This window comes from Podarcis erhardii (genome assembly GCF_964252035.2).
Source record: "Podarcis erhardii genome assembly, chromosome: 16".
NCBI lineage: Eukaryota > Metazoa > Chordata > Lepidosauria > Squamata > Lacertidae > Podarcis > Podarcis erhardii.
This window is the reverse complement of record NC_138514.1, coordinates 13,305,558-13,317,708: the sequence shown is the minus strand read 5'-3', so window position 1 is coordinate 13,317,708 and position 12,151 is coordinate 13,305,558.

Sequence of the window (12,151 nt, the reverse complement as noted above, 5' to 3'; positions counted from 1 at the left end):
ACACTACCCAGAAAAGCTCCACTGGGCAGCAGCATGAGGATGCAATGGAAGCAGCAAAGTATGCCTTCTTTGCTACCTTCACTGTTACTGGGTATGCTTGATGATGTGCCCTCACCAGTGTTTGATTGCATTCAACTGGATTTTTGCTCCACTCATGTTCAAGCCATCTCCCAGCTTCTTTCCTCACCTAAGCTCTGGAGTATACCAGGGAGCCAAACAGGATCCACAAAGTGGGAGACTGCTCTCAGAGGCAATTGTGTCAATGGGTCAAGCCATTTGAATGTTCCAGAGGTCCGCCAGGACTTCAACAGGAGCACCATTCATATCAACCAGAAAATCCCCCAGAGACACCTAGAAATTCATTGGATTCATCAGCCTCCAAGGGCAGACCATATTAATAGATCCCCCACCTTTACAGAGAGAAAAAGGTGCTGAAAGCCTAAAACTCAACAGGAAGTGATCTGATCATGACAAGATACTGATGTCAATATCCCCTACTTTCAGATCACCCTCTTCCTGCCCAGTTGAGAAAACAAGGTCCAGAGAGGACGAGAGAGGCCCATTGAGCTTCCTGTTATCCCCACCTTTCTGGTCATTCAAAGCTTCTCTGACAATTTTCCATATGAATGCAACCTGATTTAGTGGAGGAAAGATCACTAGGCAGGTAGCTTGATACTGCAATAGGCTGAATTCAGTACCAAATATACTCTGAGAAGTGACTTTCATACGCTCTCAGGAACATTATCTCATTTTCTCAGACTGTTATTTCCCCTCTCTTTCCCTCTTCCTTCTTCAAGACCTATATTCTTCCCAACCTGTATTTTCAACCCCTATTCATGCCTTCCTTAGCAACTACCACCTGCGTCTGGAAAAAAAAGAAGACATATCTCACAGCTTGAGAACTAGTGTTGTTATTTTCAATCGTGATGTTTCGGGCCAAGAGCTCCTGAGCTCTCCCTTTGTAGGGTGGATGTTATATGTCAAAAACCTCAATCAGGATGGGAGACTTCACTTTTTAAAGTTCTGGTTGATGTCCCCAGGGATTAGAAAACAACATTTTTAAAAACAGATTTAACTGAATAACAGAATTAGGGTTGCACTGAATAGATGCCGGTTTCAATGTGAGGTCATAACTTGCTCAGAGGACAACATGGATGAGGAGTCTCCATCTCTGCGACCAGATCTTTCCAGACCAAAAGACATGGCTTTCTCTTCAGATTCAGAAGCCTCACTTCCAGGGCAGCCCTCATTGCCCCCATGGCAAAGCAGCAATGGCCACAGTTCATTTTGCAGCTTGCTGAAAAAAGCAACCAGTGCTCTGCTCAGAGTTCTGACTTTGCCTCACCTCAGTGTGACATTGCCTCACCTGAACATGACTCTGCCACATTTGTTGCTATGCAGCCATGCTAAGAGATACTACAAGAGTAGCCCATTTCCCTCTGACCTCTGAACTCAGCCAGGGAAGGACAGGACATCCTCCTTTCTGGATGGGTAATGCCAACCAGACAGGAATCATGTAGTAAATGGGATAGCATCAGAGTATTTTGAGGCATCTCTAAATAAAGCATGAGACTCTTAATCTCAGGGTTGTGAGTTTGAGCCGCATGTTGGGCAAAAGATTCCTGCATTGCAGAGGGTTGGACTAGATGATCCTTGCAGCCCTATCCAACTCTACAATTCTACGATTCTAACTTTTTTCATTGGGAGCTAAACAATACCCCAACCCAAAAGTCTGTTCAGCTACCTCAGCTTTCATAGCTGGTCAATCAGAGCCCACCCTCCTAGACCAAGAGGAAGAGGCTGGCAAGTCAGGGACCAGATCCCCCAAGATGTATAAATATGGGGGAAAAAATAAACAAATTAACAGGTGTTTCCTCTGACTTTAACTTATGCCTTATCTCTGACCTTGTTTCAGTCTGTGCATCATCTCCATTTATTCCCACCTTTGGCACACTTCCCAAAATCCAATTTTGTACATTTTGTACTCCATTTGGGCTGATTTAATTGATCTTATATTATCCCATAAACAAAGCATTACATAGTGGAAAGCGGAACTAACAAAGTAAAATGGCTGGCTATTCCCAATGCTCTCCATTAGATAGACAGGACATTAGTACTCAGTTAGGCTTGCCAGGTGCCAATCAGTGCTCAGCACTATGGGTGGTCATCAGGGAGTGCAGTCCAGCATTGGCTTTATATCCATAAGCACATGCTTCCCTTTTGCTTGTTATGAAGCCAGATGGGCTCTGGGGGAAATGTCAAACCTTGATAAGGGTCAAGCTCCAGGCAGGCAGATTCTGGAATCTGTGGGGGAACTGGCTGTCAGTCCATGTGGGCCAAAATAAATGGTCTAGTCAAATGAGATAATAGTCAAGATCCAAAGCAGCATTCAGGGGAGGAGAACAAAGCTTAGCAAATGCCCGAGACTAAAGATGTGCTGCCCAGACTCAGGGGCAAGTTCTGGCTGGGAGCCATGCAATTGGTGTGGAGGCCTCCAGTACTATGATTAATACATCAAGGCTGGGAAGTTCTACAAGAACAGTCGGTTCATTGGAAGCATGGGCAATTCTATGGTCTTCTGGGTGTGTGTGTCTGTCTTGCTTTCCCTGTGCTTCAGGATTCCCTCAGCTTTGGGGTTTGGGCAAGATTGGACCCCAACACCTTCTCAACAGTGCCAAATCTTGGGTCCACACATTACACTTTCAGCTATAGCCCTAAGGCATTTCAAGTGTAAAGCATGAATGTGATAAATATGTTGGCAAACACATGGATCTCATGAGTACATCTACCAGGCACCTATGATTAATTGACTTGGGACTCAGCCATATTAGTGAAAAAACCAGCATTTTGAATTCATTCTTAACATGCAACACCAGATGGTGATGGAGAGCAACAAAAATTATTTGTGATTTTCCATAGCAGTTTCCCCCCCTTTTGTTACAATTATTTAATTTCAGACTTATTTATAGATACCCTTGGTATCAGCAGAGTCAGGATGACTCTGAAACAATCTTTAGAAGGTTACAGATTCCAGGACTACAGGGAATATCAGAGGGATACAAGTTTTGATGGTTGTGTTCTACCTCCAACATCAGAGACAGCATACATCTGAATTCAAGACGGTTGAATTTGTCAAGTTTGGTTTCTCTCAGTTTCTCATGTTTCTAGTCCTAAGTTTAGTTTTCTGTATTTTGCCTTTTCCTTTCTTAAAAAGTCCTCATGAAAATTCATCATGATTTTAGTGTGATTTCTCCAGCTAGACAAAATTTGCTATGCAATCTTGCCCAGTCTAAACATTTCTGTAATGCAATTTCGCTTTAATGCAATTTTGTATGCTGTTTTCAGTCACATATACATTTTTATACACACTTTAGCATATATATGCATTTTTGTACAAAACTGAGAAAAGTATGGCTGTGTCTCCTTTTGTGTATTGTTTCAGAAAGTGTGAATTAAGTTGGCTCCCTTAATTATTATTTTTTGAAATAATTTTTATTTGATTTTTTACAAATTCATTCCCACAAGTAGTATTATCAAAAATATTAAACTCTACCCAAGATTCTTCTGAATCTCAAGACTTCCCTCCTCCTCTTCATGGGTTCTTTAACTAACTTTTTAAACTGCATATCGTGGATCTGTCTAGTTTATCATCCTCCATTGTATCCAAAGTCTATGCATCATTGCAAGAGTTATTTGAAGCCTGCCAAAGAATTCAAGTGTTTACAGTGGTCTTTCAAGTACATTATATATGTATTCCATTCCTTGTTGAAGTTTTGATCCTCCTGATTTCTGATTTTCCTGGTTAATCTTGCCATCACTGCATTGTCCAATAATTTCATCTGCCAGTGCGCCCTAGCAGGTATCTTGTCATCTTTCCATCTCTGGGCAAGGAGCATCCTTGCAGCTGTTGTAGTGTTCATAAGCAATCTTTTCAGTTCCTTTGGTATCTCTGCACCTACAATTCCTAATAAAAAGGCTTCTGGTTTTTAAACAAACATTATTTTAAACATTTTTTTTTCAATTCAACGTATATCATTTCCCAGAATTCCTTTATCACTTTAAGTTGGCTCCCTTAAAATGCATCTCCCCCCAGCCCTATTCTGAACCCCAGTTGCTGGGAAATGGGGAGAGTGTTGTTACATTCAGGTCCTGCATGTGGACTTCCCATAGGCATCTAGCTGGCCGCTATGAAAACAGAGTTCTGGACTAGATGGGCCTTTGGCCTGATTCAACAGGGCTCTTATGTTCTTGGGAGACAGAGCAGCCTACCCATGAGGCAGGATGAAGTGCGTGCCTCAGGAGGTAGAAGCGAAAGAGTCAGGGCTCTTCCCATCCCACTTCCAGTGCCAAGAGGGAGGCATTCCAGTGCATGGTATTCCCGGCACACATCACTGCCACTCACCTTCCTCACCTCAGACAGAGAAGCTGAGCAAGTGGTAGTGATTTAAGGAACATCCCAGCTCCCACCGAATTCAGCAAGAGAAAGGCGCAGCAGCAAAAGGAGGTACAGTGGCAGAATGGGCCGGGGGCAGGAGCCTCAGGTGGCAAAACGGGAAGGACCACACCTGTTAGGAAATCTCAGGGTTTTCTTCTTCCTAAGAGTGTGAGATTTGAATGTTTTCTCTGATGCCCCTTGCCATCAGAATCTGAGCATCAGAGATGACACCTTGTCTTCCAGTAAACATCTCATCATTGTGATTATCACCCGCTGCACCAATCACTGTCTACGTATATCTGTCCATTTCTTCTCTGCACTCAAACCTCACTCAAGAGTCCTCCCTGCCAGAGGTTGCTGAACACAGGTGCTTGTTATGTCGGCGAACATAAAAGCGCCAATGAATTATTCCTTTCACTAAAGCCAAGCCGAGAGTCATTGGCCTGTGGTCTTGTAAAATTAACGTGCTCTGCAATAAATAATGACACTGTAATGGGTTGTCATTGATGGCTTTTTGGAAAAGGCTTGGTGCATAAGAGCAAATGTTTCAATGGCCAGTAATTGAAATTAAATGAAACCCGTCAATGTTAGGCTTCCGGTGACCCACGCTAGGACAAAAATCTATCACGTACTGGGGGAAAATATGCTGTCTCTCAAGAAGGATACAGTGAACAGAATGCTCTTTGCCTGCATGTGGCTTGATTGGTTGTGGCTTAGGGCAACTTCAGAAATTTAGCCAAATCAAGTGATATGGGATGGCCACTTTGGGCTGCAAGTCAGTAGCTGCATTAAAAAACACACAAAAAAACTTTTTAGAAAATCTTTCATTTGACCAAAGATCTCTGCACGTACAAATACTGTGAGATGTAATCCATTGGTGCAGTCAAATGCAACACTCCTTATTTCCCTAGAGTGGGCACAGGCAGTGGGACATCCAGTCAGTGTAACTTCCTGTTCTACTGGTCTGGAGTTTCCTCTTCCTGCATGTGATCTGGGAGATGAGCGTGGCCCTGGCTGACTCCTTAAAAGAGCCGAGTCATGCAGCCAATTTCTGTCTCCAGTTCGACTTGATACTGCTGTTGTCTTGTTCTATCTTTTGCTGCCATGCTACTCTCCTGCAGCCATTTTGTGTTCTATTAATGTAATTTTTGCTGTCTGCTGGCTCTCAGCCAGCAGCACATGAGTTCAGTCTTCCTATGAGATTAACTCACAGTTTCTTTGTGTAACTACCAAGTAAAGCCTGCCTTTCAGGGATCATATCGTGAACTGAAATGTGAGTAAACTTTTTGTTACTTTATTCTCATGTCTTTATTCTTTTAAGAGGGAATAAAGTGGACACCAGGGAATAAACTTAATTAAGAGATTCAAACAAATCTGCAAACTAGCTTCCAGCTATATTGAGGGGAATCTGCTCTGCTACATCACTTACTAGTGTGAGTGAAGGAAGGATAATATTTATTCAATATATCCTTTCCTAATATCTTTAACATTCTCACAAATATGCCATGTCAAAGTTAAGGGCACATAGCAAGCTTATTTACATGAAGTTAGACCACTGGTGTATTTAGCTCAATATTAACTATGTTTTCCAGTAGCCGCTCTCCGGGGTTTCAGATACAGTGGTACCTTGGTTTAAGAACAGTCCTGTTTACAAACGATTCAGTTTACGAACTCCGCAAAACCAGAAGTTGTATCCCGGTTTGTGAACTTTACCTCAGTCTAAGAACAGAATCCAAATGGTGGAAGGGCACCGGTGGTGGGAGGCCTCATTAGGGAAAACACGCCTCGGTTTAAGAACGGTTTCGGTTTAAGAATGGACTTCCAGAACGAATTAAGTTTGTAAACAGAGGTACCACTGTATAGGTCTCCCCCATCCTTAGCTGCAGATGCTGGAAGTTGAACCAGAGACCTTTGCTCCACCACACACTGCAACCAAATGCTCTATTTTTCAAAAGCTGATGGGGTTTTCACATGGTGTTACAAGTCAGCATGATCAGGTATTTGTCGAGAGCCCTCTGGACCCTGGCAGGCTGCTTCTTGAACCAACCCCTCACTCTTGCAAAGAGGGAGCAAGCAGAGGTGGTCAAAGAGGAGAAACTTCCCAGTTCTTGCTTGTTCACTGGTTCTCTGCATGCTAAGTTAGTAGGTGCTATCAATGATGATGAAGAAGAGCAGCAAAAGCAGCCAGTGACGATGGCAGTGAGGGGGCTTGGCTCACTGAGGAAAGGGGACCCTTTGATGGTTTCTCATCCAAGCCAGCCCTTCCAAAACCCAGAGCCTTCACTGCATGCAACCACCCACACTTCCCCTACAACTGAGGTAATACAGTGGATGAAAACTTTGCCACTCCATTTTTGCTGTTTGTATAAACAGGATCTTTGTTTATCTGTATATTCAACACATACAACACCTTTCCACTGTCAAGGACGTTTCAGGCATTCTCATAGATCTACCACAACAGTGAAAGGACCAAAAATAGCACTGAAAACATTAAAATGAACTCTGTGACAACACTCGAGAACAACAGCTGCAGGTATGTGCATCTCCTGCAAAGGTCTTGTAATGGAATAGGAAAGTCCTGAGACACCAAGAGGTATCCAGTCTAGAGTGTTATCATACTGCCGTATTTGGATGTGGAAGTCACTGTAGTGAAGTAGTTAAGAGTTTGAAGCTAGGAGCAGGAATTCCTCAGTAAGTCCCTCATTCTAACCTACCTCACAGAGTTGTTATGATGATATAATGGAGGGTGTAGGAGAGAAAATCTTTTATGCTGCCCTGCCCCTTTAATTGAGATTTCCTGCATTGCAGAAGGTTGAACTAGATGACCCTCAGGGTCTCTTCCAAACCTACATTTCTATTATTCTATGATTCTATTATCTTCTTGGAGAGAGGATGTAAGCAGTAATATTACATTCAGAGCATGTGAGCATGCTCAGTGGATCAGACACACGCACTGAGTTCTCAGATCTTATTGTTATCAATCTGAGAAGGGAGAAGTAGGCTGTAAGTGAGATCCATCTAATCCCTGGATCCAGCAAGTGTTAAAATATACGTAATCCAGGCTAGCTTGTGTGTTGAGGTGATTGCCTGGGTGATGGACTATTAAGAGAACAAAGGACAGGGGGCTTTGTGCAAGAAGCTTTACCTTAGTATATGCATTTTTTTGGTATACATTACTTGGCATACCTGGATGGAAAACTACACAGCAAAATTGGGAGAGGGGTAAATTTTGAAGGATTTGTGTGTTTCAGTTCATGTATTGTTTTGGAAAGTGCTGATTGGGTAGGTTCACCTTTAAATGTGAGCTAAATTTATTCCCTCCATCCCATAGCCGTCCCTAGTGTTTAATGTATTTGTATTTCCTTTTCCCCTTCCCTGGCCCTAAGCCTAAAGAGCAATGTCTGTTAGATGTCTGAGGAAGCTGCCGGATACTTAAGCCTGGCTACTTGCCCATCTCTCTAGGTATTGTCTACTCTGACCATCCCAGTGGAGGTTGCTCTATTAAGGCAAAATGGAGCAGTGCTCCAAAAACCACAGACTGCCCTCGGCCAATTCCCACCTGCCTGCCTTCTTACTTACAACCAGTCCAGGGGGTGGCACTGCCTTCAGTTTCTTCCTCCTCCTTAGTCAAAACAAAATAAAAAAATTCCTTCCAGTAACACCTTAAAGACCAACTAAGTTAGTTCTTGGTATGAGCTTTCGTGTGCATGCACACTTCTTCAGATACACTGAAACAGAAGTCACCAGACCCTTCTATATAGTGAGAAGGTGGGGAGGGGTATTACTCAGAAGGGTGGTGGGATTGGGTGATTGGCAGATAGCTGTGATGAGCCTGTTGATGACTCTTAATGACTGCAATAGGTCTTAAAGGAAAAAGCAAGGGGTGAGAAGGTGAAAAATGGCTTTGTCATGTATAATGAGATAAGAATCCAATGTCTTTGTTCAGACCAGGTCTCTCCATGGTTTTAAGTTTGGTAATAAGTTGCAATTCAGTTATTCTCACCCCTTGCTTTTTCCTGTAAGACCTATTGCAGTCGTTAAGAGTCGTCAACAGGCTCATCACAACTATCTGCCAATCACCCAATCCCACCACCCTTCTGAGTAATACCCCTCCCCACCTTCTCACTATATAGAAGGGTCTGGTGACTTCTGTTTCAGTGTATCTGAAGAAGTGTGCATGCACACAAAAGCTCATACCAAGAACTAACTTAGTTGGTCTCTAAGGTGCTACTGGAAGGAATTTTTTTATTTTGTTTTGACTATGGCAGACCAACACGGCTACCTATCTGTAACTTCCTCCTCCTTAGTTTCAGTGTTGCCTTTGTAGAACTCTGCAGAGAAGATGGGAACAAAACTAGAATTATTTGGCTTTGTCAGTCATGGGTTCTGACCTCACCTACTGTTTGGACTTCCAGCCTTCTACTCCACTAGTCCCAATATGCACCAGCCACCACTTCCACCACCACTTCTAGGGTATCAGGAACAAGTCTTTCCCATAGTCTACATCATTTTCTTTTTAATTGCCATGGATTGACCCTGGAGTTTGGAGGTTCTAGCAGGGGAGCACAGCTATCATATAGCCTTGACCACAGAACGGTATACTCCTTCCACCTGTGGTGGTCGTCGTCTTCCACCAAGCGCACAGCTTTGGAAGGGACGCACATGGAGTGGTGAGGAAGGAATGGGACACCCACCTAGCCAGCCAGATCAGCCGAATCAACCCTGGCGATCAATGAGGTGACAGATGTTGTAGCCAGATCATCCTCACATCCAAAAATTCTGACATGCTTTTTCCATACAAAAGGTGGCAATCACATACCATCAGCACTTGAAGTGTTTAAAGCTAAACCCCTAGCATAGTTATTATATGGGTCTCAGATCTGGACTGGCACTCACCTTGGATCTACAGAAGCTGTTTCATATAAGTTCCTAAGGCAATTTTTTCCCTGTTCCATCCTGTGTTCCAAATGCTTCATTACACTTAGAGGCTAATCTCCCCTCTGTTGAATTACAGATTTGGTGTAGGACGTTTAATTATTGGTTTTGCCTAAATTTAAACCCCACTGGTCTACTACCCTTAGTATCTATCGCAAGATTGTCATGAGAGCACTTGGACTAAAACCAAAAACTTTCCTTTTCTGGTTTATCACCACAACAGTTATGAACACTGTGTTTCAGTAAAGCAAATAATTTAATTAGGCATGATACTGAGTGACAGAATAATTTGACCACAATAAGAAAATTTTGCCCATGGTATGATTATTTTCCATCTAGTCATTTTGACACTTTGGCACCCTATTTGAAAAATTTAACCATTCCAAAATATAGACACACTTTCACTTTTGCAAGAATGAATAGGGAGGCCCCATTAGCTAAAGTGGTACCTCAGGTTAAGAACAGTTTCAGGTTAAGAACAGACCTCCAGAATGAATTAAGTTCTTAACCCGAGGTACCACCGTATTTACATAGTGCAAAAGGCTGCTATTACTCATTTCTATTGTTATTACACAAGGAGAGCTGTGGTAATAGGCACCTGATGTTAATCAGTAGATCTTACTTGGATTTCAGAACACCCACCTCAGAACAGAGATAGCATGCTAGCTCACTTCAGCAGCTCTTGCATAAGCAGTCCTCCCTGATTGTTTAGCCTTGCAGCTGCAGCTCTCAAAACTCCCACTGGGATGAGACTCTTTGGGGCTATAAGTGGGTCTTCAGAGAGGTTCGCTCAGCCTACATCTGCATCCCCAGCTGTCTTCTCAACCGCTATGTCTTTCCCTCCTGGAGAACAGGCCACAATCCCCCCGATGTGAGTTTATGAGCTCCCATGCAGCATTGCGTGTGTGGCCTAATTGCATGTAACAAAACACTGGCTCTCACGAGAGAGAGAGGGGTGTTTTGTAGCGAATGCACAGATGAGGGAACCTCTCCAGGAAGGGCTGATTAATCTTGCTTTCCAAGCCACAGGGAATGCTCCTTGAGAAACAGTTTTGACTGTTCAAAAAAATGTACACATAAACATGGAGGACAGGCATATGCTTCAGGGTTTCGTTCTGAAGGGCAAGGGAGCAGGCAGATTGGGGAGCAGGGAGGAGGAAGGAGGCAAATGTATTCCTAACAGGCTGTGGCAATTTCCAGGCACTTCAGAAAGGCAGAGCAAAAAAACACACCCATTTCATTATCCGGGAAAAGAAGCTGAATGCACGGCACAGTGGGTCGTTGAAAGGATTAATATGGTCTAATTATGAAGACTGCTTTCCGACAGAGGGTTTTGAGGCACTTTATAAAACATTAACTAATCAGGCTATGCAGCAACTATTCCTATGGGGTCAGCCGAGTTAAATCCATGATGCCATCTGGTAAACTGAGGCACGCCAAAGTGGCAGGGGCAACTGAACAACAGAAGAAAGCAGCCATGTAAAACAGTCTATTTTTAATGGAAAGGACATAACACATCATTGTCATACCCCACAACTGTCCCAGGAAAACTGGGACATCCTCTTTATTCACATGAGAGTACAACAGCCATTTTGGGTGCCACAATCTCACCCTGAAAAAAAGCCTCTTTTTTTCCAAGGTCGTGATCTTACACAGGTCAAATGACTTGTTCGGGAGTGTAGCCCGGAAGACGCACATCCTGGGTTTGGGGCTGAACATGTTGGAGGATATATGTTGCTCTCCTCGCTTCCCTAAGTCCTATTAACAACAATAAATAGAGGGGTTGGGGTTTTTTTGGGGGGGGTTACGAAGGGGTACATCTGCATTTCATTTCCCTGCCCTTTCCCCTGATAAGAATGATTTCTTAGCACTTTGGCAAAATGTGGTAGAAGACTGGAGTAAAATTCTGGGAGGGAGTACGTGTCCCAAGGTTTTGCTTCTTGACATACTTTTTAAGGCATGCGCGAAGCATTCCATCTTCAGGCCATTAAAAATATGGCCTTCCTTTATTTGGAGCTGAAATAGTACACTGCAGTATTCTACAGCCTCAGTCTGCTGCCTCCTCTTTCTAGTTAATGGGTAAAGGTACAGGTAAAGGGACCCCTGACAGTTAAGTCCAATCGCGAACGACTCTGGGGTTGGGGCACTCTTCTCACTTTATAGGCTGAGGGAGCTGGTGTTTGTCTGCTTCTGCAGACAGCTTTTCTGGTCATGTGGCCAGCATGACTAAGCTGCTTCTGGCAAAGCCAGTGTAGCACACAGAAATGCAGTTTACCTTCCCATCAGAGCGGTACCTATCTATCTACTTGCACTACATGCTTTCAAACTGCTAGGTTGGCAGGAGCAGGGACTGAGCAACAGGAGCTCACCCTGTTGCAGAGCCTCGAACCGCTGACCTTCCGATCGGCAAGTCCAAGAGGCACAGTGGTTTAAACCACAGCGCCACCCGCATCCCTTAGTTAATGGGTAGAATGGCTCTAATGCTCTGGTTCTAATGCAGTAAAACAGCTGGGGAATCTTTTGCAGCTTGTGGACTGCATTGTTTCAGAAGCAGCCTTCTGGGGGCCACATGCCAGTGGTGAGCTGGGCTGGGCCAGAGCAAGAGGTGCATCTATCACCTTTGAATAGTAAAATTCAGAGGTTTTTACATACACCCCGAACCGCCACTTTTCTAGCCTCCATCCAGCAAGCAAGAGGCAATATCACAGACTCTCCAAGTGTCCCTATTTCCCAGGGACATCCCTGATTTAGAGAAGCCATCCCGGTTTCTGATTTGACCCC